Source organism: Myzus persicae, unplaced genomic scaffold (genome assembly GCF_001856785.1).
Source record: "Myzus persicae strain clone G006 unplaced genomic scaffold, MPER_G0061.0, whole genome shotgun sequence".
Classification (NCBI taxonomy): Eukaryota; Metazoa; Arthropoda; class Insecta; order Hemiptera; family Aphididae; genus Myzus; species Myzus persicae.
Window position 1 is genome coordinate 89293 of NW_019102619.1, and position 25771 is coordinate 115063.

Below are 25771 nucleotides of genomic sequence, written 5' to 3' on the forward strand. Positions count from 1 at the left end.
TTATCAGTTGAACACATATTATTCATGCCTACCTACAAAAATTACCAATTTATATTGATTCGATCATTATTTGAACTGTATTAGATGAGGTTCAATTTTTAATAAACAACATTTGCATAATTATATTTTATACATGCAAATATTCTATGAAAATAAGATCAGTTTACAACTGACATACTATTCTAATATTACCTATACTCACTAAGTCCATATAAAATATCTTTATCTGAAGAAAAAAATTATGCTCATGCACTGTCAGGATTGGCGTCAAATATTCGGAAGGAAATCTAGTAAAATACTCAAAAACAGACGAAAAATCGTTGGTAGGGGTTGGTTGATGAAGCTGATGCGAAAGGGTCGGTGCAGTGCTACAAAGTGGTTTAAAAGGGACCGCTTTTCGCACTGTATAAATCATCCGATTGCAGCGGACCGGCAACGATATATTTTCACGCTACTCTTTTTGCAAAACATATTGCTACAAAAAAAACTTGGATGGATTTGACCCTAAAATTTTTTTTAGAGAACCCTATAACTATCCTACCAACTATAGTGAAATCGTGTTGTTGATCAATAAACGAATAATAACAATAAAATGTGTAACTTTGGGTATAAAAAAAGTTTTCTAAACACATTATTTTGATTTTACAAAATTTTATAACTTTTCTGTCAGTGGCATTCCTAACATATTTTCATTTTAAAATAAATGTGAATAATAAACCTTTAATACTACACAAATGATATTTTGTATTATACAAAACGTTTATTATTATTATTAATTTTAATTCGGAACAAGTTTTGATATTTTTATTTTCTAATACAAATATTATTTTTTTTTATAATTCGTTGACAATCATAATATTATTTGTTTTAAATTTACGTTTTTTAATCCTATGAAAATAAATATATCTGAATATTGTTAAGTTTTTTTCACATAGTTGACTTAACATTAATTGTTGCTTGATAATTATTTTACATACATTCGATTATTCATTAAACAAATAATAATTTATGGAATACTCTGAATGGTTATATATTGTGTTATGAATAGAACAAATTAGTAAATATTTATTGAATTTAATATTTTTTGAAAAGTGCCAATAGTTTCATAAAAATAAATAGGGGTTACATGCTATAAGCTTAATTAAAAATCTGATTTCTATAAGGAAAAATGCATATCAAACAAACGATACCCACAGGTATATTAATAAATTATGACTACATATTCAGCTTCATAAAAATATATTACATTTTTATTTTTTAGGCTTGTCAATGTACATTTGATGTTTTTTTCTTTTATCGCTGTTGAAAGTAATTTTCAAACAAATTTACCAAACTAAACTATGCAATTTCAGAATGTTCTTGAGGATAAAATACGCAGGTAATGTGTATTATATGTTTGTAGTTGAATTTAACGAAATATTTTGTTTTTCTAAACGAAGACCGTTTTAATACATTATAGTTTTTTTTTCTTGAAAATTAATGTTTAATGACACGGTACTATATAAAAATGTATTATGAAAATATGAAAAATTTATGTATAATAATTGTATAAGTTCCAAAATGTAATTTTATTTTATTTTTCTTGCTTTGTAAAACCTAACTATGTAACTACGAATATTGTCCTTACGAACAAATTTACTGAATGTAAGATCATAGAATTTTATAATATGAAATGTTATATTTGTATTCTAGAAAGCTGGAATATTAATAAATCGGTAATATTGCAACTTTGTGGATCATATTGCAATGGTTTTTACAATCCAAAAATTAGGTATTGTTTTTTAATTAAATTTTTTAGAAAAGATCTTGCAGTTGGTATTGAGATTTTTATTCTATTATACCATTCATCAAAACGAGTCAAACTAACTTTTATTTAGTGTTATATGCAAATCAATATATTGTAGTTATACAATGTTTAAAAAAAATATTTTATACCCATTTAATATTTAGAATGAGATGAAATAATTTAAGCAATGTTTTGGATTGATTTGCTTTTGTTTTGTACATATTTTTACATCAGGATAGTTTTATTATTCATATTACGACGTAATTAATGTTACCTGTCTTGTGTAGTAATTTGATTTTGAAGAACTACGGAAAAATAGTATTAAATGTACCATGTAATATTCGTTTATACTCTATCGTTAAATATACGTAACAATGTCTTTATAATCAAGCATTTCAAATTAATAAAAAAAATCAACTTATCTATGAAAATACCACTAGTAAAAATAATACAAAATAGCAAAACTATTTTTCATTTATTTTTCTTTATTCTTCAGGATGATAATGGGCAACACTGAACATTTCTGTAGGGGGCCCTAACTATGAGTTACGAGTTTTGAAGTCATTGTTTGGATATCGGTATGCATAATTATTAGTAATTCCAAAATATTTAAATATTATCAAGTGTTAGTCTCGTTTAATAGATTATAGGAATCTAAATAATACTGTTTACTTAAGTATTATATTTTGTATTAAAATATTTCAATCAACATACAATTTCAAATACATACACGTTTGTTATTACCTACTTATTCATTGTTTTTAATTCATAAATTTAATTTGTAATAATTTTGTTTTACTTATAACAAAATTATATCATTTAATTATAACGTAGTTTGAAGGATGTATGCTAGGGTCAGAGATAAATTTGTTATTAATTAAGTACTCGTGATTTGAAAACAACGTACATAATTCTGTTTCTTTAACAAACAACCACAAACTACCAAACATAATTGTTTTTAACACTGATATTCAATCTAAGTACTAATAAATAATAATCAATCAATTAAGCACCTAACTATGGAAAAAGTACATAACAACGCAAAAGTACAATAAGTCAATATTTTTGTAAAATATATATAATTAGTACTTATAAGTTATATTACCGACAGTATAAGATTATTAAATATTTTAAAATATAAAATGTCAAAACCATTTATTCATGTCTGTAAAACTGTATATTAAATGTAGTAGAACAAAAAAAGTAGTAAGTATTATTATTATAATAAGTACTTAAAGAAATTTATTGTTTTGAATAAATAACGACAGTTTTTATACAATATTACTCTTTGAACAACCAAAACCAAAAGGTGAGAAATGGTTATTTTATGCTTGTTAGTAGTTACTAGTTAAATTAAGATTTACCAACGCACAATCACGTTTAGTATTTTGTTTGTCTTGTCTTGTGTAACAAACTGTCCTTTCCATATTTATCTTGAAATATAAATTATTGTTAACGTGTTTTTGTAACTATTGTGTGTACAAACAAGTTTTAACGAATGATCCGGCTTTTATTTTCTTCAATGGTAGAAAACAGATGTAGATTTTTTTTGATATTATACTCGTATACCATTAACTAAGCTTTTAACATCGTTATTCACTACCATAAAAATATAAAATTAAAATATGTGATTTTTGAGGATAATTCGACATTAAATATCATAACAACTGTAATCATAAAAGTTATTGATGCCAGTTTAGTCTTAAAGGAATAGTTTAATTGTATGTAATGTCAAATATATGAATATAGTTTAAATTTTATGCACGTTAGATACTGTATACAGTTTAAATGTTAGACTTCTAAAATTAAATTAAATTAAAATGTTCATTCCATGATTTTGTAATTTACAATTTTCTCCGAGTATAAATTTTGTATAATTAGAGAAACACTAGAGAAGCACTTCTAAACAGATCAATAAACTGTATGTGTTATTTTATACAGGTTAAATTTTTGTCCAGATTGAATTAATTACATATTCCACGTAATAGCAAACACATTAAATGTATGATATATTACTCTATCTAATGAACTTCGATACCAAAATAATAACTAATTATTGCTTTTTACGAGGAGGTTACTCAAAATTTAAAAAAGAAAATACTTGAACAGACCCTGGTCTGTAAAGAAAAAATATTGAAATTGAACGATTAGTTTTTACTTTCAAATACAGTACTTATTAATTATTCATAACTAATTATTTGAAACACTAATGTAGGTATAAGACGACGAGTAAAGCGAGAAGAGATTACAAAATTTAGCAATCATTCATTTAAAAAAATATATATATTAATAAATAATATTTTACTGTACGAAATACAGGCATAATGAAATTCCGTGATGAACAATATGTCAAAACGTTAAATTCATTGACTATCAGTCCTTGACATTTCTGACTGTGAGAAATAGGTACACAAAATTTAATTAATTTAAATCATTGGTTTATTATTATTTTTAAAAATATCTTATTTCATTAGATTTTTCAAAAATATTTTAGGTTGATATATTATAAATTATAAAAATGTTATGTTAATATAATAGTTGTACCTACTTAACTTATAAGATTATAAGGCATAACGATTAACTACCAAGAAATTAGGGAATAAATCTAAAATATTGACGTTACACATATTTTAATATTTTAACAAAAATTGACTTTAAAAAATAAATTTTTATAATTTTTAGTTATGTACAAGCCACCAAAAAATAATAATATTGTTATCTGTCACCTTATTATCCAACACTGCGGTTTACAAGATTAAATGAGAGAAGAATGCTCCATTTGTTTAATTCCAATAGATAACGATAATTTATTCATAAGAACGCAGGAACCCTACATATTTTTAATTTTAATACTTTATAATAGTTAAATTGCTGATGATATCATTTTAATTTTACATGTAGGGCAGAGTAGACGGTCGGTAGGTTATATAAAATACTAATAAGTAAAAATGTAAATAGGTACATTAGATATATAATACTTATACAGTTATACATGTATCTTCATTGTATTTATTTTCAAATTGTAAGTTCGTTTGTCCGTACCTTCGTGTTTCGTGTATAATACAAAAATGTATTATTTATTTTATTATTTTATATTGTACCCAATAGTAGCTTTGGTTATTCGACACCTTATACTTTACTTCGAACAATAGATTTTAATCATTGGGTTGGTAATTCCTAGTACAATAATAATGATATAGAAACAACAGAATATTGCTTTATACTGACGATTCTTTTAACGGTAAACACTAGTTACATCGCAGAGTATTTTTAACGTTTTACACAATTTAAAATCATTGCAAAAAATCATTTAAAAAAAGCAAACCATAATCATTTTGTGTACTTATTAGTTATTACCTATACTAACTATATTATTGGACGCGGTAAGGGTAATGTTGATTTTAGATCAGAAATTGGAATAACTACGATGAACCATACAGGTACAAATACAATCAAATGTTTCTGACCGATTTTTTTTTAAGGTTTTCGTTGTCAAGGTTACTTATTAACAAAAACATATTTAAAGATTCATAATAGATCTTCATCGTTGAGACAAAATATCGAAAAGCGTGCTATGGTTGAATTTATTGTTATTATTTTGAAATAATTATAATATCTATCCATCTTGTTTAATTAAAATGTCCACTCAATTTATTTTATATTATTAATTATTGTCTAATCATTGAAATGATGGGACGGCGGGATCTTATCTGGACGTGCACACAATATTATTGTATATTGCTCTTCCCATCACATCACCTTCATTTTCGACATCGCAGATTTCGTATACGCTTCTAATTAGTATACCTTTGTTAGTACAAAAACGTCACGATACGAATTTAGAGAGTACAACGTTTAAAATATACCTCGAGCAATATTATACTCACTGCTAATACTATTTAAATAGACCATATCAATAGGCAGGTACAATACGAATAACAACCAATGACTGTCGGCTGTCGTCGATAGTTGTAGATATTGATAAACGACGACTACCTATTAAATGACGTCAGAGACGGATTCAACGAATGGCGAACTCGGTCGCTTAATTATTTTACTTGTTATTTCGAATGCTGTGTATTGGATTATTAGAATGTTAATAATATTTTTTTTACCATCAACTTTAATCAAGTTATAGAGGCAGTGGCGTGAACGGGGGAATTACTGAGCGATGTCCCTTGCGGCCAACGGATATTTTTACAAAGGTATTGGTACCTGACGCATGAAAAAATGTGAACTGATTTAAGTTATAATAATGATATTATGAATCATTATTAATTTTACATAAATTATGTATGTGCGTATGTTTGTAAAGTGTACATATATACATCATTTATAATGATAGGAATATCAAAAATATTATTAAATGTTGTTATTATTGTTTGTAATAAGCTTGGAAATTCTTTTAAAGTATAATAGGATTAAATTCGGCAATAAGTTAGTTTATTTAAATGGTAATTTTAGTTTCTATCTTGTATAATTAAGTCGTAGCTAACTTTGAATTATAAGTCCTAAATATAATATATTTATTCATATTGTTATCCATAGACGCATGGTTATCACTTATTTCGGTAATTTATTACTTAAGCAATATTTTTTAACTTTTACACGTTTAAAATTAAATAAATACATTTATCTGCTTATAATATTATGACATCTAAATTTTAAGAACAAAGAAGTTAGACGAATTAATATTATTCGTTTAGGAATATTTCTTTATTGATTCTAAATGACTACATACTAGGTATGTAAAATTAATATACAATCAAATATGTATATTATTATTATATACTTGGTATGTACCTACCTACACCTTGTCACTTTGAGTGTCTGCATGTGATCTAAATAAAGCAATATAATATTTGAATATAAATTATTATATTTTGATATGATATTCTGATATTAATATAATATACCTATGATCATCGTGAAATAATCACCTATAACCTATTTAAATTGAAATATTAATAACCTTTTCTGTGTGTTATTATCTATATTATAATTTGTATTTAATTTTCATTGATAATATTGTTATATTATAGTTCAATTAAATTCAATTAAAATGAACATACCTGCGTACATAACATACAAATATATTTTTAACTTAATATTACAACTGTAATATAAACGTTTTGATATTATAATATATACATTGTACATACATTTATTTTTCCTTGGTATCGCAACACGAGGGAGAATATCGTAAGCATTACTCCTCGTCATGTCACCGTGATAAATCGTTTTTTGTGTTTCAATCAAACTATACAACTATTAAATCTATAGGTTACAATAAATCTGTTCTAATGATAACATTATCCTTTATTATAGCACACAGCTATTTTAAAATTTTAAATAATGTCAGTAAATTGTGTCATTTATCCCTTTTCGTGAGCTCTCTGAAAATTGCCACTATTGGTTCTCCTAATCTTTCTTCTTCAGTAAAATAGTAAGTCATCAATATACCTATATCTATTGATTTAAATGTATTTTAAAATAGCTGTTTAAAAAAAAGAAACGTATGAAACGTTGAACGAGCTCGACTTAATTTACAACGTAACTTTAATTGTTATTTATGATTAAAATCTGGTAAATACATTACCTCTCACATTTAACAACTGTTAGTAACGACCAACAGTGTAATTTTTTTACCAAGATTATATTGGTATAAAGGGCTTTGTCTCCCACCCAATTTGCAGGGAATCACACGCTGTGCAAAAAGAGAAGGAAACAAATAGTACTAGTTCTGACATGTACAAACTACAAAACGTGCCTGATGTCCAGCTGTTTAATGGCTAGGTCTGTGTAAAGGGGGATAAAATGAAAATAGCAGGGACTAATCGATCGAGGAAAGTCTCGATTTTTCTCGTATAAGGCCTGCACGTCCGTTAGAGATCGAAAAATAATGTTCCCTACAATTTGATGTCAAATTAAATGGATGGAAAAATGTCCTTGCTAAAAGTAATGGTAGCTGCGATGATTTAGTTTCTGATTACATGGTTTACACCACCGCCTTTTTGTTTGTAAAACAAATGTACGCATCACACATAGACAGCCGAGAAACGCAATAAGACAAATCAACGTCTGTAAAATGTGAAACTCAGAAACTACATTTAAAATTTTTTTCCTTTCTTTTATAATTTAAAGCCTACTGTTCATAAACGTTCTAGTTACTTTTATACAAAATAAGTATGATTATTTAAAGTTGTCTTTTTTAAAAAAAAATAACAATATATTAAATCAATAAAGTAAATTCTTATCATTGACAATATTCTATTTATAATTTTTATTATTACTATTGGCCTAAAATATCTGCAATTGAGCCCATTAGTATTAATTTCTATTATATATTGTACTGCAGTTAAATAACAATTACCTTTATATTATTCCCATAATTCTATCGGAATCGAAAATAACTATTATAACATACCTAACTATAGTTATTATCTGTACTTGTGGGTAATACTGAGCTAATTCAATTTTTTTTGTTATATAATAAATTTTGAAACTTTTTGGAATATTGGAATATTATTCTTATAAGTATATTTTATGAATAACGATATTATGAATATATTATGACTAAGCAAATCTACACCGACACCATAAGATCATTTTTATAATTAGTAATACATAAATTATGTAGATACAATTTTCTACACCTCAAATATCATCAATATTACTAAATATTTTTACACATTTTAGTAGTTGGTAGGTTTTTGTTTAGTAATACTATTTTATATACAACATTATTTTGAATAAGAGATCACTTTTATCGTTTTATTAAGAAATTAGATGTTAATGAGTTAGTAATGAAAAAACTTTTAGAATTTTTAATCAGAATAAGTTTCAAGTATTTCAAAATGCTCTATTGTCAAATAGTTTTGCATTATTCTTTAAGAATTCAGAGTTTTTGATACGTTATACATATTATGTGTGACGTATTAATAAACATTTATTAATCTAACGGAAGACAGCAACAATGATTTTCAAAATTACCAATTATGACATATCTTTGATATAATATGTATAGATAATGACGATAATTATTAAACACCAATTTTGTAAATAACCAGCAACGTATTTTTTCAATTTTTAATCTGTACCTAACTACATATATATTTTCAAATTATAAAATGCTTATAATTACTGTAAATATTCTAATGTAATGTGTTTTAGTATTTTATATGTTATTTTAATTTTATGAATAACATTTTAAAAATTATGAAATATTTTTAAATATTTATTAATTAGTATTTATGGTGTTATTTTTATTATTTTCCATACGTCAATATAAAAGTACAAATGTAACTTGTAATATAAAATAATTAAAAAAAAAAATAATAAACCTGGCTGAATCACTAGCCGAAATACTGGATAATACACTCTCAATCCATAGCCAACATCATCCAATTCATCAGAGCCACCAATCATCAAACCAAAATTCAAAATCAATATTTAAAATAAATACATAATTTATGTTATCTATTGCATTATTTGTAAGCCCGATGGCCTGTGTTTCCAATGGTGTTTTATCAAAAATAAAAAAAAGGAAACAATATTAGTTAACTACAAAATATATATAAAATAAAAATGTTTATTTTTATAAATATTTAATAGTTAAACATGTTGTCTCTATTATTTCATTTATCATATTATTTTTTATTGCATACGGTTTCATCTCAGAGAGTTTTTTTTTTTCATTTCTCCTAAGAAAACATATAAAACTCATTTTTCTGTTTCAATTATCCTGATAAACAAAACGAAAATTCTCCAAGGAAACGATTTCTTTTATAAGCTACTATTGTTTTCATTATTTCTTTCATTTAAATTCAAAAAGACAATATCGAATTGTAAAAATATATATATAAATATATATTTATAACTGCATTTAATTTTAATTATTACTATAGGTACATATGATTTTTTTTTTATACAACAATATATATTTGGAACTATTTAAAGTATTAATGACACTAAAAACATCAACGATATTTACATTTGACAAATATTTTATAAACTGGTCATTTTTATTTTATCGTTTTAACCTAGAAATCAAAAAATACTTGGAAATCTACGGACAAAAATATTTTTTGTATAATATATGTAGGTGTATAAAAAGCATAACATTATGTGCATCATGTATATTTTTATTTAGTATTTTGAAACTAATATAGATACCTAAAAATATTAATTAATAATATTATCGAAACTAGAAGGTGAACATAAAAAATGTGTTTTGTACATTTATCAGTTATTTTGATATAATAACATAATGTATATTATGGCACTCGTTTTTTCTTCTCTCTGCTTTCATTTGTATTCATATTTACGATTATTCTAACGAATGATAAGAATGAAATGGACATGGTTATACTTAAATCTTACTAATTGTTTACCGTATCCACGATTTTGTAGATAGCTTATATTAGGTGTTTAATTTTCATTATTCATGGTTTCATTAACAGTATAGTAATATCTTGTTTTTTAAATACCCAACTAAAGTTAAACTTAGTTATATATAATATTTATGGGTATTTATGTACCTACTCATCTGAAATCTGTAAATGAAATATAAGTATAATATACGGAATATTAAGTATAACCCCATAAATACTCAAATTTATTATTAGGTATGTTAGGTATATGGATGTATTTTAGTTGAAATTGCCGTTTTCTGTACACCAGTTTTTCAAATTCAATGTTACGCCATCGTATTATAATACAAATGATGTATGTATAATATTATAATAGTAAACTCATGAATAGAAAATCTAAATGTTTGATTTTATTTTTCTAAATTATAGGTAGGTGCCTAAAACTTTATATTTACATCAAATTTCAGATATCATTATTATTGTTTTTTAGTAGGTATTAATAATTATAATTATTATTATAATTATACATCCACCATCATCAACTATTTTAATAATAATTTAAATTCAATGATCATAATATGCGTTTGAGTTTTGACATTGTGAGTGTGTACTATAAACAATAAAGAGTTTTATTTTAGGAGTACTTTTTAGATCTATATAGGTAATTGTGGAATTTAATCAATGGCTGTCACTTAGTCACAATAGTGTATTCAATGGTGTTTAGAAGTTGACAATAGTTCAAAATTGATTTGTGAAATTGGTTTATTTTATTTCCTTATAAATAAAAACATTAATAATATAACAACAATACGATGTGACAGTAAATAAAGTACATTTTCGAGGACTGGGATCCAATCATAATCCGTTCATTATTTCGAGCTTTGGTCGTATCACCGAAAACAGTTTCCTTCCTATACGAATGTCTTTCTGTAACATAATACTATCCACAACAAATATATTTTTATTGCAAAGCTACTAAAATAAAATAAATGCGCATATAACAATGTGCTTATTCAAAACTTATTTCACTACGACAACCGGATACCAACGTGAAACTATCTTGTGCGAAGTTAAGTTTAAATAAGAAACTTCTCGAATATATCATAAAAAAATTATTTTGAATATAAATCGATCTTATACATGTCTAACGTATACATCAAAATTGAGTTTTCTAAATAACTATATATACATCGTTTTTTTTGTAATACAAGCTTACTGGACTGACATCCAATGAATAAATATTAAATATGATCGAAATACAGCTTAACATTTTATAAAACGTTTAATATATTCTTAGGTCAATATTTTGAAGAAAAAAAATGGTTGAAACATGTAAAAGATAAGACTTAAAACTAATATTATTAATATTCTATTTAATATTTATACAATTTTAAGTTATAAAAATGTTTGTTTATTTTCAGAAAACAACCTGTTTTTAATGTACACAGTACATCATAAAAAAAATTTCAATTTAGATTACTTAATAATTTCCCTTTTGTATATAAATATAAATTTTTACTATCGTGGCTTAGGGTGTTGATATATTTCTATAGTATGTTCTTATTTTCCATTAACAATACTGTTTACTACTTTTGTTCTTCTTTATAATAATAAATTAAAATTTTAAGAATGTAAAATAAAAAATAAAAACGTCCATCGCAATACTATGTTATTATAATATTAATTAACTTATAATATCAGTGTTATACTTTTTTAATTTAATGCCATCATTTATTTATTTTACTTCAATGACGATATAGCTATAAATATTATAGGATTCTGATGATATTTCTGAAAAACCACTCACGGGCCACGACGTACTCATTGCAATTACATTGGCTGAAAATCGCGATTCGTGACCGATCAAAATTAAACATTCGTGTCCAAACACGCTTCTCGTTTAAGTGTGTGGATCCAACCCATATAAAATGTTTAATTTTGACTGTAGACTACCTACATATAAGTATATAACCCAAAGGAAAAACTGAACAACAAAATAAGTATGGTTAAGATGTGATTTAGAAGCACTTAAACTATATAGGATAGTCACCACTGAATCGTACGAAGTAAAATTAATAAAAATGATACGTACTTATCCATTATAAATAATTTATAATTTTAAAAATTAACAAAAGTGAATCATGAGTTACAAGTTAGGTAATAAACAAATAAATTACATAACTATGGTTTTACTCGTGATTAAGGGATTTATAGGATATTAAAATAAATGAAAAATTATTGTTTCATATTTTTTTTTCTGATGTACTCGTATTATATTTAATATTTTTTTTTTCACAGAAAAAAATTTATTTAATTGTCTGGATAAATTAGTATAGTAAATAATGAAACAAAACTAAGAATAAGGAACAAATATTTGTCCAAGATAATCCATCAATTCAAATGACTATTTTTTTTTAGTAATTTATCTATCTTATATGAAATAAAATATGATTAATTATTTATATTAGTATACACTATACAGTATAGTAAATAATATAATAATATATTGAATTCATATAAGTACTATAATTTGTATTATTTTCATTATAGTGACTAAAATGGTGTATTAAATATAACCTATAATAAATTGTGTCCCTTAAGGAACGATACATTGATATCAAAACCAAGTTATTGGCAACACGTTACGATATAATATTATTATATAATATAAAATATTAACATCGTTACTATCTTAAGACTGAAAATCCGCTGACGATGTCAAATATTCAACGCACGAGAGACAAAAACAGTTTTTCGAGTATGTACTAACAAAGAGTGTCTGAAGGCGTTTACAAAGGGATTTCTTGGATTCATACGAATCTTGTACATTATTATTATTATTATTATTATTATTATTATTATTATTATTATCAATATCGTCGTCGTTGCGCTACTGCACCTGTTCAGCAGCCACCCCACGATTTTAATGTAAAGCGTATGATCATAGGTTCTTTCATCATACGGTCGGTACAACAGACTTATGGCAGTTTAAATATGACGTGTGCAATACACTATGGTGAGTACAGAATGATTTTGCTATCAAGTGAACAATGATTTGTATAGTCTATTTGATGCTTAACATGTGATGTTGGAAATGTGTTTGTGTTGATAACGGTCTAAAGATATAGATGAACGTAAATAAAATCGATTGTAAAAAAAAACGTACTTGTGTACTGCACCCGGATGATAGGACAATTTCAGGTACAAAAATATTAACTACTTTCATAACACACCTAAAATACAAGGAAAACGTGTGTATAATGTCATCGACATATACAAATATCTTTACAGTGGTGTATAATACAATGTACTTTTAGATCGGACATTACCTGTTTGCAACTCACTGCGAACTATACATATGACATAGATACCGTGGTATCACCATGAAATGTTAGCCCCCGGCAACAAATTCAAGACTACAAGACGTATAGCCAAGTTTCATATACATATGCTCCAAATGCACGAGACCTTCGGTGTTTAACATAATAATTTACCGTGATATCGTTTTTCGTTGGGCATCGTCGGAGTCGACAATAAAACATGAGGATTACTCGGACCGGCCAGGAAATAGTAAAAAATAGTGTTTTTATAGAAGAAGAAATAATGAATTATTAAAATATCATTGTATTAAACTATTAACATTTATTATATAACATGCATGCATATAGTATTCGATAATAGGTATATTCCTAATATATTTTATTTCTAATTTTAATTTTTCTATTTTGTATTTTCTTAGCTGATATAATTCAGTGGAAAAATTATAAATAATTCTGATGACAAGAATAATATTATTTACTGACAGTTGTCAAATTGTCAAAGGTATTTATTATTGAAATTATTTTTTAAATATTTACAAATATACGATATAAAATATTTTATCGCTTGTATACTTTTAAAAGTAATTATAAATGCACATCGTAACATAGTGTATATTAATATGATGATTTGATTAAGTTCGGAGGAGCCCTAGTAAAATACATTGTATATTATAGTGTACATAGTGTATTCACCGATACACAAACGTAATGTCATAAATGAAATTACATAAAGCGGTAGCAGTTAGTGGTTAATGGTTGAGTACCTGTGGTAGTTCTGTTTTTAGTCTGTGTATGTATTTTTTTATTCAGAAACGAAATAATCAACATTACAACGAATGGGACAATAAAGAACACCCCGGTCACTCAATGCGTAAACCAAAATCGTTTTAATTAATATCGTTAACACGATTATATTTGTTATGGGGCATTCATTTTAGTCAGTTTTAAATTTTTAATTGCTGTATCTTTTTTTCCAACGAACATGGCATAATGATGATTTATATATTTTTCTGTACATTTTTCTTTACAATTTTCTTTCTTAACAACATTAGTTCTCAAAAAGTCAAATATTTGAAATCCAGTCTAGACGCCATACTTTTAAAAGATAAACGTCCTATTTACGTGATGATTTTTTTAAGTGTAGAGTGAAGCAACCCGTAACTGTTGAATAACGTTGAGGAATTGTCAGCAAACGTGGTTGTAACGTAACTCTGTTCGAAATCGTTTTTAAATACAACTATTCGACGATTTATTGTAATTTTAAGGTATACCAGATAGCAGATAACTAGTACATTGTACTACCACAACAGCAAAACACATAACCGTGTCGGTTAAACGATCGAAGCTGGCCAAGAGCCCGACAATATCTGTATCCGTCTGGGGTTTTCTGTAGTTTTTTTCATCCAAGCATAATGGTATAGGACTGCACAAATTCTATTGAATTGTAAATTAGTGAAAGGGATGATACATGGCTTGTTTCATTACACGTGCACTATTACACGACCTGTAATTAATTACATCAAATTAATATTGCAGGCATACTATATACATTGTGGCAGGTATAGGTGTGTACCAATTATTGTGGAAGTCATAAACAACAAGTGAATATAAATACACAAATTAGATTAACATAATAAACAATTTTTAAATTTGAAGTATTTTTTTTTTTGATTTTTTTCATATCTATATTGGGAAATACAGCAAAATCTTTTATTTATTTTTACGAAAAAATAGGGGAATTAAGTGTAATATAATTAAGCAACATACCTCAAATTTAAAACTCTATACAGGTTAGAATGGTTGGATGTATACACCATATACACAGCTATTAATAAAATAGTAGAATTTGCAATAATTATATAAATCATCTTGTTTTGGGGCATAAAAAGTGCTTCGATTTTCTTCAACGACATCTTTTTTGCTAGGAAGGTGAATCTAGTTAGTATTTTGGTTAGTCAAAAATAAAAAATTCCCACATAGTATTCAAAAGTGGTAAGAAAAACAAACACAAAATTAAGGAAAACCGTAATTTTTATGGAAAACCGGTTTTCGACAAAATCGAACATGGTTTTGATTTAACTCTAAAAAAAAAATAGATACATGAAATTTTCATTGAATGTTTATATTCGTGTTTTCTACATACCATACAATTTTCAAAATATTTATCTAGTGCTAAACTATTTATAGGAATATAACATTTTCGATTATTATTTGTTTTTTTAAACTAATGTCAATAAAAAAATATTCGCTAAGTCAAAAAACTTGAAAATGTAATACTAGGTTCTTCGTAAGTTTTTGTTCATGGAAATTAAAAAAAAAAACCTGATCAGAATTCCACAATAATTTTTTATGAGCATTTGGAGTTGAAATGTTTACAACATTTGATATTCACTATGTTTCTCATATAGCGGTTTTCTTATTTTGTTATAATTCAAAAAGACAAAAACTAATAACTGAAGGTACTTTAAATTGACACCATATGTTTATATTATCAATTTATATACTTGATAACATTTTCAAAATATTTGGACAAGTTTTGAGCCGTTTATAGACATTTTCAATTTTCAATTTGTTTATTTTTTTTTTCTATAATTGTTAATAAAATTGTATTTGTTGGGTCAAAAATGAACTAAAAATATACAAGCACAGATTTTTTTTTGTTCAAATGTGGACAAAGTTACATATTAAAAAATGAAGAATTATAATTTATGTTATTTTGTTGTAAATTAAAAATATTATTTGTGGGTACTTGAAACTTTTAAAGTTTATTATTACATTTCATACACATAATGACTTTTCAAATGTATTTTTTTGGGCAAAAATGAATTTAATCTACTGCTTAGTAGCAATGCTTACTTGTAAAATAAATTACCTTAATCATAATAATATCATCAAATATGCTAAATAGACTGTCTTTCCTCAGGATAATTTTTCGTATACAATGATTTTATATCATTGAATTCAAATTTAACACCATCATTTATAGTGACCCATTTGTAACCAACTGTACAGCGGAGCGACATCCAATTACCCACTTTAAAAAAAAATTTATAAACGATAGTTATTTATTAAAATCTTATTTCAGTTTTTTAGTTATACTATTCAAGTATAAAACTTAAAATAATTGTTATCTTATCTAAATAATTTTAAAGTACTCCGTGCACTGTATTCGATACCCATCCATTGAAAACAGGTCCAACATGACAGAGTGTCGTGTAACAGAAACGATTGTTGTCGGACCACAGTGTGTTCTATCGCTGGACAGATTAAACTCTTGATACAATTCAAACGTCTTATATTTAAGAAATTATTTGTTTAGTTTACTTATATTCTCTATGTTTTTCATTGTCATGAGTTTTCAAAAAATGTTTGTTGACGACTTGTATACCATTTAAAAATTAATGTTTTTAAAATAATAATCAATACGAAAATGCTCATATAGCGGAATATTTTCTGTAAATAAATGAATGTTATCTGAACATATTTTTAAATAGATACTGGAAATGGGTTTCGGAAAAACATGTACATAAGGTCTAAAATAAATTCCCGCAAAACAAAATTACTGAATCTTGATTCTGTTTTAGATTCGGTAGGTCAGGCAGAGAAACCAATTTCACTCCTAGAGGCAACAGCTACAAAATATGGTATTTCAGGGGTACATAGATATTACCCGATATTATTGTAAAACTGAATACAAGACGAACAGGTGTGCTCACAGATAATCCGGAATTTGTAATTCAAATGTTTTGGAAGTTTACAATATAATATAAAAAATAATAATTATATTATATTATTTTGTAGTATGCGTACCTATATTGAATTATACACTAATATATGCTATTTAAACTTATAATACGTATTATCATTATATTTAATATAAATAATATGAAATATTAATAATTTCTACTATCAAAATTAAATAATAATCCATAGGTAATATTGTAATAATAACGATCAGCAAGCATTGCCTTCTATAGCTAGCAAATTATTATAAGGATTATTTAATGTCATAATTTTCTAATTAAAAATCAATTGCAAAAAAATTTGACCGAAGACCTCATGGAAAGTTTCTCTTCTGAGTGGCTTCATTTTGCATTTGCATCATATGACCTAAAGTCAACATTATACTCACGTCTCATACGTGGGTCGTATTTTTTTATGTTGTATAGTTTGGGTGTATTTTTTGAATGGTAGTCATAATAAAATAAACCAATATAGTATTGATTTCCTAACTGTCAACATATCCGGTAACATATATTTATACACATATCTATATTTTAAGTACTAAATAATGTATCCAGTATAGGCAAATTGCAGTATATGCCAAGGATTACAGGATAAATCACTTAACATGCTTACGATTTTATAGTGCACAGATGGGATATCTAATGGAGTTCATTGTTTCTAATCACCACGATACAAATCGTTTATAATTTAGGTGAATATTATTAAGTTGATCGACTGATATAAAATTGATTCTAACATAACGCATAATATATTATGAACCTAGGTAAGTATGTATTTAATAAATTGTATATGTTTATATATATTATATATTATATATTATATAGATATCGGTTTTGAGTAATAAGATGACCATAGATAAATAAAATAATGTTTGAGTTATGTGATCCTGAAATCTGTGATAAAAAACTGATAAAATATCTTGTATATAAGATATAAAGAGCCAACCCTTTTTGATGTTGAACGATATCGAATGATAATTCAAATTAATTATTAAATGATAACTTGGTACCTATACACATAACATATCTCTCATTTCCTTTGATCGCATTACTTTAGCCTGTTCAATCACGATCCGAGATCGACCACGTAGTACCAACCCCCTTGTCATTTAAATTCCAGGCCTAATATGATATGACAAGAATAATTTTTTATAATATTTAGGTGCCTACTCGAATATTATGATTGATTAATACCTCCGCATTATTATTATTATTATATTTTAAAGTGAAGTGTTCAAATGTGCAAATTATTGTTTGGCTTTAGTTTTGGTCACAATCCGTGACCGATCACGGTATACCCCTCAGCTCTCACCCGATAATAATTTCATTATAAGTTCACAACAACCATGGTTCACGGTAGGTGCTTACTGTTATGAACATATATTTGAATTTATATCATACTGTTTAATATTACTGTTATTTCTGTTATTTTAAGAACGCCTATGGGTAGTAAAGTTCATATATTTACACTGTTATTTTTCATTTCCATTATTACATAATACCACCCACGTCCCACATAGTCACACATACAGACAATTACATATTTTGTACATAAAAAAATTGGAATTGCGAGGTCTTACAATAATAATTAATATGTTCTTTGAATGTATACTGGTAAATGGTAAACTAAAAACTATACAACTGAAAAATATTTCAATTATCATGACTTATTGACAGCTAAAAGTCACCCATGGATTAAAGTGCTTTTAGTTGGTTTCGTGGTGAAATGTTTTGAAATTTCGACCAGCTGGTGTTTATCTAGAGTACCTATGTCCACAGAACATCACTCACTTTTCTATTATTAATGCCATTGATTTTTTCCTCATACCTTGAATTAATAAAATAATAATATAATTCTTAAAATTATTAATTAGTTAAATAGAAGTTAATGTATGGTCCATTTGGATTTCAGTTTTATTTAATTACAACTTAGTCCATAATAGCATATTCTTAAAAAAAAATTTTTTTATATAATAATATTGTCTGTGTCTCATTGCTTTACAATTTAAAATACGAGTACTTTGTATAATGTTTATTCATTTTATTCAAATGTATTTATCTTTTAATTCCATTTCTAAATATATTTTACAACTGTATTAGTGTATTTCTATTAGAATTCGATTATGGGCTGTATAATACATAAAGCACTTTCTTTAATGAAATTTGTGTGAAATAGTTTATGTGCTGTATACATATTATAATTTATACTACATAAAATAACAGCTACAATTTAATATTTCGCTAAGTATACAATGAATTGAAATCCAAGAACGAAATGTAAATACATTTATTTAGCTATTCAAATTTTGTTCAAATTTGACTGTGTGCTTTGACATATTTTTAACAAAATCTTTATATTGGATTCATTGCTAATAATGTATTAAAAGTTTCAAGTTTTATATTTTACATCTCTACTTGTTATAACATGTCATTATATATTTCCATATACTTACACAATTAGTAGGTACTTAAATAGTTTAATTTAATACCAAACTTGAAGTCCCCCCATCCCTACCAATATAATAATTTTTTTTTTTAATGTTTATCATGTTGCAACTGTGGTCAATTCGTATAAGCAAGGGTTTAAAATCATATACGTCTTATCGGTTTTACAATAGCCAATAACTAATAATATATTTAATTATTATCTAGGTAGGTCGCATTCATTTTTGCAAAAACATTGTATTATCTAAGCGAATGTGCATTTGTTAGTTCAAGCTGACCATACATATTGTATGCGATAGATAGATCATTAAAAAAAAATTAAAGTCTCTAACTTTTCTTGATTCTAGGTATTTTATTAACTCATAATATTACAATGTTATTACGGATGATCAATTTTACATTAATTATTGAATGACTGTCTATGGATTCTTATGAAATATGTGTATTATTTTATTTAAATTAAATATGGAAATATATTACAGTTTAAGTGATTGATGACTTAATATTGTACCTACTGTTACAGCTATAAAGCAGTAATACGATTGTATGCGGAGAATAACTGCCAACAAGATACACATATTAGGTATGCTTTCCGTTTTAATACTTTTATAAATTTGAAACACGTCCTTATAAATATAAATAAAAAAAAAATACTTCACAATGTACGTACAATGTAAATAGAACAGTAAATTTTTCAAATGCACTAAGTAAAATAGATGTTCCACGGGATTCGTGTTAGTTTAAAATTAGACCACTGAGAGCAATTTTCAGGGAATATTTTTTACCCATCTGTTTTGATAAATGTTTCTATAACACATTTCATTTATACGCTGCTCTAAATCAAAAGAAAATCTTTTACATGCTTCAACTAGTATTTGTTTTTCCAGCCGAGAACACAATATGTTTTATTTGGTTGCAAAGTTTTTTACACATAATATATCGGATTCGTTTTTACATTACATCGTCGCGTTGTAGACAAGTTTACCCTAATCCTTTACTCAAGCGACTCTAAAAAAACCTATAGTTATTTTATTTGAAATCAGCGAATGGTGGAATAGATAAAAAAAACTGCCAACATTTATAATGTCTAAGCTATGGTGATAAGTAAGGTAGCACAATATATTTTATAAATTATAATTAATATGTGGATGAAAACTGAATATTGATACAAATATTCATAATTAATACTCATTTAGGCGTATTAAAATATAATTGAGATTTGTAACGTAAAGTTGACTTGAATGTACAATACTTATTATACTCATCTTAAGTTTGTTTTAAATATTTTCTCTGTGATACTTATCATTTTTATATAATATTTTAAAGCATATTATACATTTTCGAAAATATATTTGATAATGTACAGTATACAGTGAAATATGTAATTATTACATAATATTATATTATATAAAAAAAAAATTGAAGTATTATTATAATAATAATTTTGATCATAATATAGTGAATTGAAAAATCGTTAAAATAAATATTTAAACTATATAACACCATAAAATCATGTTAATATATTTTATATCAATATCCTGGGACTTAAGAAAGTGTATTGTTTAAACCTTATTTTTCAGACTTATGTTTTACATTAAAATAACAACTTAAATTTGATTATCTATTTATCTAAATGTTAAGCTGTTAGAAACAATTATTTTTTCATTTTTAATTAAATAACTTAATTGACATTTATACTATAAATTGGTTTCTTATTTATGTTTTCTGTCAACAATATATTATAAGCTCATTACAGTACCTACTTTACATAAGAATTGTTTAACTTTTTAAGCTAATGGATTCTCGGCGTAGGTAATTTATGTTTAGACTTTCTATAATATACGTATCTCTTATGCCTGTTCAAAATTTGAAAAATATTGAATTAAAAAACAATACTCTATTAAAATATTAAAATATTTAACCATAAATTCAATCATTTTAATTTATGACTTATAAAATACAAAATATTTTTTAGCATAGTTTATTATGAACTGATTTTTTGAATTATTATTATGTTGATTATTCTGTGGTAAAACGTTTATTTTATAAAACTATAAGTAATCCAGTATAATGATATGGTTTGGATATGATTTAACATTTGTGCTATCCAGATCGGGAATGTATAAGTATAACGAAACTGTTATATTTTTAAATATCCGGAATCACCTGCTGAATCATTCAATCAGGACCCAGGCTCTATCTCCACCGCCATCAAATTCATTATTGCTACCTATCCATTCAACTAAATTTAATATAATATCTAGATTTATCCCAATAGGCACTGTTGTTAAGGGTTATGATAAAAAAAATGAAAATGAATACTGTTACCTAACTAAAAATTATAATATGGTATTATTATTATTTATTAAATATTTGTGGGTACAATTTTAGGGGACGGAGAGATTAAAGTATACAACAATTTAACGGTTCTTTAAAACTAATAGTTGTATGTTTTATCTTAGAAAAGTAGATAATAAATCGATTTTGTTAATAGATAAAAAAATGTAATGAACAATGAATAAGGAAAAAGTTCTTGCCTAAGATCTAGTTAACTTGTAGTATCGTTATTTATTTATTCCATCTGAAACATATTTTGGAGTACAATGTTGTTAAATGTATGAAAATTCTAGTATGCTGGATAACAACATAGTATTATTATTCTTTTGGAAATCACAAATTCAAGGGGAAATATTTATTCAAATATTTTTTTGTGGATTATTGTGAATAATAATTTTTGATTATGCCAAGAATAACTGGTATCTTGCCGTTCCATCCAATGTTCCTAGGAACTGATACTCAACGTATCCCCATAGACATTTAACTGAGACTCGTGAGCGTTTAAAGTATATAATATTGTACTATATATTATACGATTGAGAATATGTTTTTGATTTTATAGAAACCAGAGCGATAATAATTTACAATTTGTAGATTATTGTTAAATTTTTTCAATGTGTGCTCTTTACAAGTAAATATTTGTTATTGAATTTTATTTTATTGTTTGTCACTGAAATTGGTTTATTTTTTTGCCGGTCCTACTGTTGTTCACAGTAATACCTATTTATATTTTACGTGTGCGTAATTATTGTTTTATTAGCTACAAATGCCCATTTGTCGTAATTTAGAAGTAGTCGAACTTAAAATAATTAAGCCACCATAATTCAAAATACATAAATATATCTTCTGAACTTCCAACAAGCTAAATTAATACATTATACAAATTATTATTAATATTACTTTACCAAACTGTATGTAATAACACAATATTGTAATTTATTAGGCCTAATAAACCTCGATAGGTATATAAAATATTCTTTAAAAATACAAACCTACAGGTAAATATTAAGCTAATTACAATTATTACACACGATTTTTAAGAGGACGTCATACCAACATGTGTTATATCTGTCTTTTTACACTCAAGTAACCTAGAAAATATACGCTAGGAGTATGATTACTGTTCATTTTTAGTTAATATTAGAGCAAATTTACTTAATATTGAATTTTTAGAGAAGAATACGAATTAGAAAATGAAGTACTTATAACTCATTTTAAAATGAGGTAGAAATATTATATAGTTTCATCATTCATCGCAATATTAGAAAACAAATAATATTAGTTTTGAGTTATTTGACTTTGTTTACTTAGGAAAATAGGTCCACAATAAAAGGTTTAGAAGATATGATGTCTATGAGACAAGAATTTCAATTTAATTTAATACATTCATTAATATGACTAACTCAACATGTATTGCAGAGCAAAAGGTACCCAATTGTCCACCTTTTTGTAAACAACATTTTCATAGAATACACAATTTTTCACACACTTCTACAGCTCTATATTTTTTTTTATACTTGTCCAAGTACATTATTAATCTACATTATATGCATATTATTTTTATATTATAATGTAACTCATATTAAAATAAATACTTTTTTTTATTGCATTTATTTTTTCAAACAAATGTTTTCTTATAATTTAAATATAGTAAAAAATTTTGTAGGTATATAACTTGTGACTAAAGTGTGTAGAGTAATACTGATACTGTTTAGGTAGATGTACACAATTAATACAATGCGACACTTGAATGCCTTCAAAGTTTTAAGGTGGTAAGTCTTTATAATTAGATGTCGTAGATACTGTGTTATATATTCCCATTTAGACATGTTTTAAATTTAACAAGAGAACGGGAAGAGAGCGATTAAGGTGAAACAAACTTCTGTATAATCTGTATTCTTGAATAAATTGCAGTTAAAGCCTCAAACGCTCAATCAATGGAAAAACTTAGAAGTTTGTACAAAATAAACGATAAATTATTATATTTTTGTTATTTTACACGCATTGTTATTTTGAAAGAACACAGTTTGTAAGAATAACTTAAAATAATAATGTATATTATTATAAATTACAAAATACTTCAAATAGTTGTAAATAATATATCATTTTATGCATTTTAAATTTAGAATTCGTGTACACATTCAAATTTGGTATTGTATTAAAAATAATTCAAGAATATTTATTAGTAAGTATATTGTTTGTTTGATTACGTTGAGAAAAATAAATAAATTAAAGAGTAAAGCATGAGATACACATGAATATAACATGATGTGAACATATAAAATTAAAATTAAATCTGTAATAAAGAGTTTATTGAACATTTGATATTGATTTGTTTTATTAAATTATTTTTAACTATTATCGAAGCTTCAACCATTGCTCGCTAATGCGTTTAGCGCATATATGTAGTTTTGGCCGTGTATAGTGTACACATATGTGAAAGGACGCCCAATTAAACGTTAAACCAGATGTTCCGGAACGGATAAACAGACGTTTACCGTTAGTTAGGGTTTGTATGATATAGCAGTATAAATATTTATACAAACTGAAAAGTAGCCCATAGTTCTCACGAGGGTTTCTTTCAACACATAGTTATAATTAACAAATTATCTGTCTTAACAGTGTAATAACAATTCATTTTAACACAGTGAAAACCATGAATGCCTCCAAACTATTTTTAATGTTTGTTTTTAATACATCATATATTATTATTATTATCAATCCTCACTTAAATATTTTATAGTCAATAAACCAGTTTTTATTTTAACTCGTTCATTTGTCCGTTCACAAAACTATGCATTCAAATATTAATCAACATATCGATTTTTACGATATCGTGGGATGTTTCAAATGGTTTGCTTTGAGTATTATTACCCATAATGATTTTATTATTCCCCAACACCCACGCATAACGCACTATATAGATCCAATAATATTTCCCTTGCAATCGAATATTAAACAGTTAAAAGTTATAATGCAATACAGATAACTGCGAAACATCGAAATCTAAAATCTAAACAACAAAACCGTATATTCCCAATTCAAGACTTGCTTAGTACCATATTATGATTGTGATTTAAACAAATATCTACCTGTGTAAAGTTGCTTAGTGTGTTGATATAAAGTTAACTGATGATATCACAAATTTAATATTTACACAGACCGTTCTCATCCCGGTGTGACTACAATAGACTGTGTATAGCTGTTTGGTAGATACACTAATTTGACGATTCTATGAGATAGTATTTGTTTACTGCCAAAATACTGCAAGAAGTTGCATCTATCTACGTATCATCATGCGATGGATTGCGAACATAATAATATGTATTTAGGTAGGTGTATAATGTATGTATAAGGAATTTAATTAGGTGTATCTATATTGTATACCGACTGATATGATTTATAATTAATTCAATTTTTTTGAAAATATTATTCTGACATCATCTGTTGTCGACGAAAAACAAAATTTAGAAAAAAAAATGATATAATATATATTACAATTTTCATTAATATAATTTGTTTTTACTTTTTTGAATAACGATATACATCTCATGATCTAAAACAAAGTATATTGCAATACATAAAATCAAACTTCAAATAAGGGGTTGATAAGTCTTAAATAATTGATATTTAGATGAGCAGAATTGAGGGCTAAAATTTTGCGGGCTTTCCATGTACTACTCTACTCCACTCATCTAAAATTTAAACACTTATAAATAGTTCTCAGTTCCTTATGAAAAAAATATCTTAGGACATATACACAAC

At 25.7% G+C, this 25771-nt stretch overlaps 1 protein-coding gene across 1 annotated transcript in view; it reads right to left on the reverse strand.

Annotated features, from left to right (window-relative positions):
* LOC111032680 overlaps positions 1 to 25771 on the reverse strand; it is a 132947-nt gene that overhangs the window by 78601 nt on the left and 28575 nt on the right. The gene's annotated exons all lie outside the window — the stretch shown is intronic.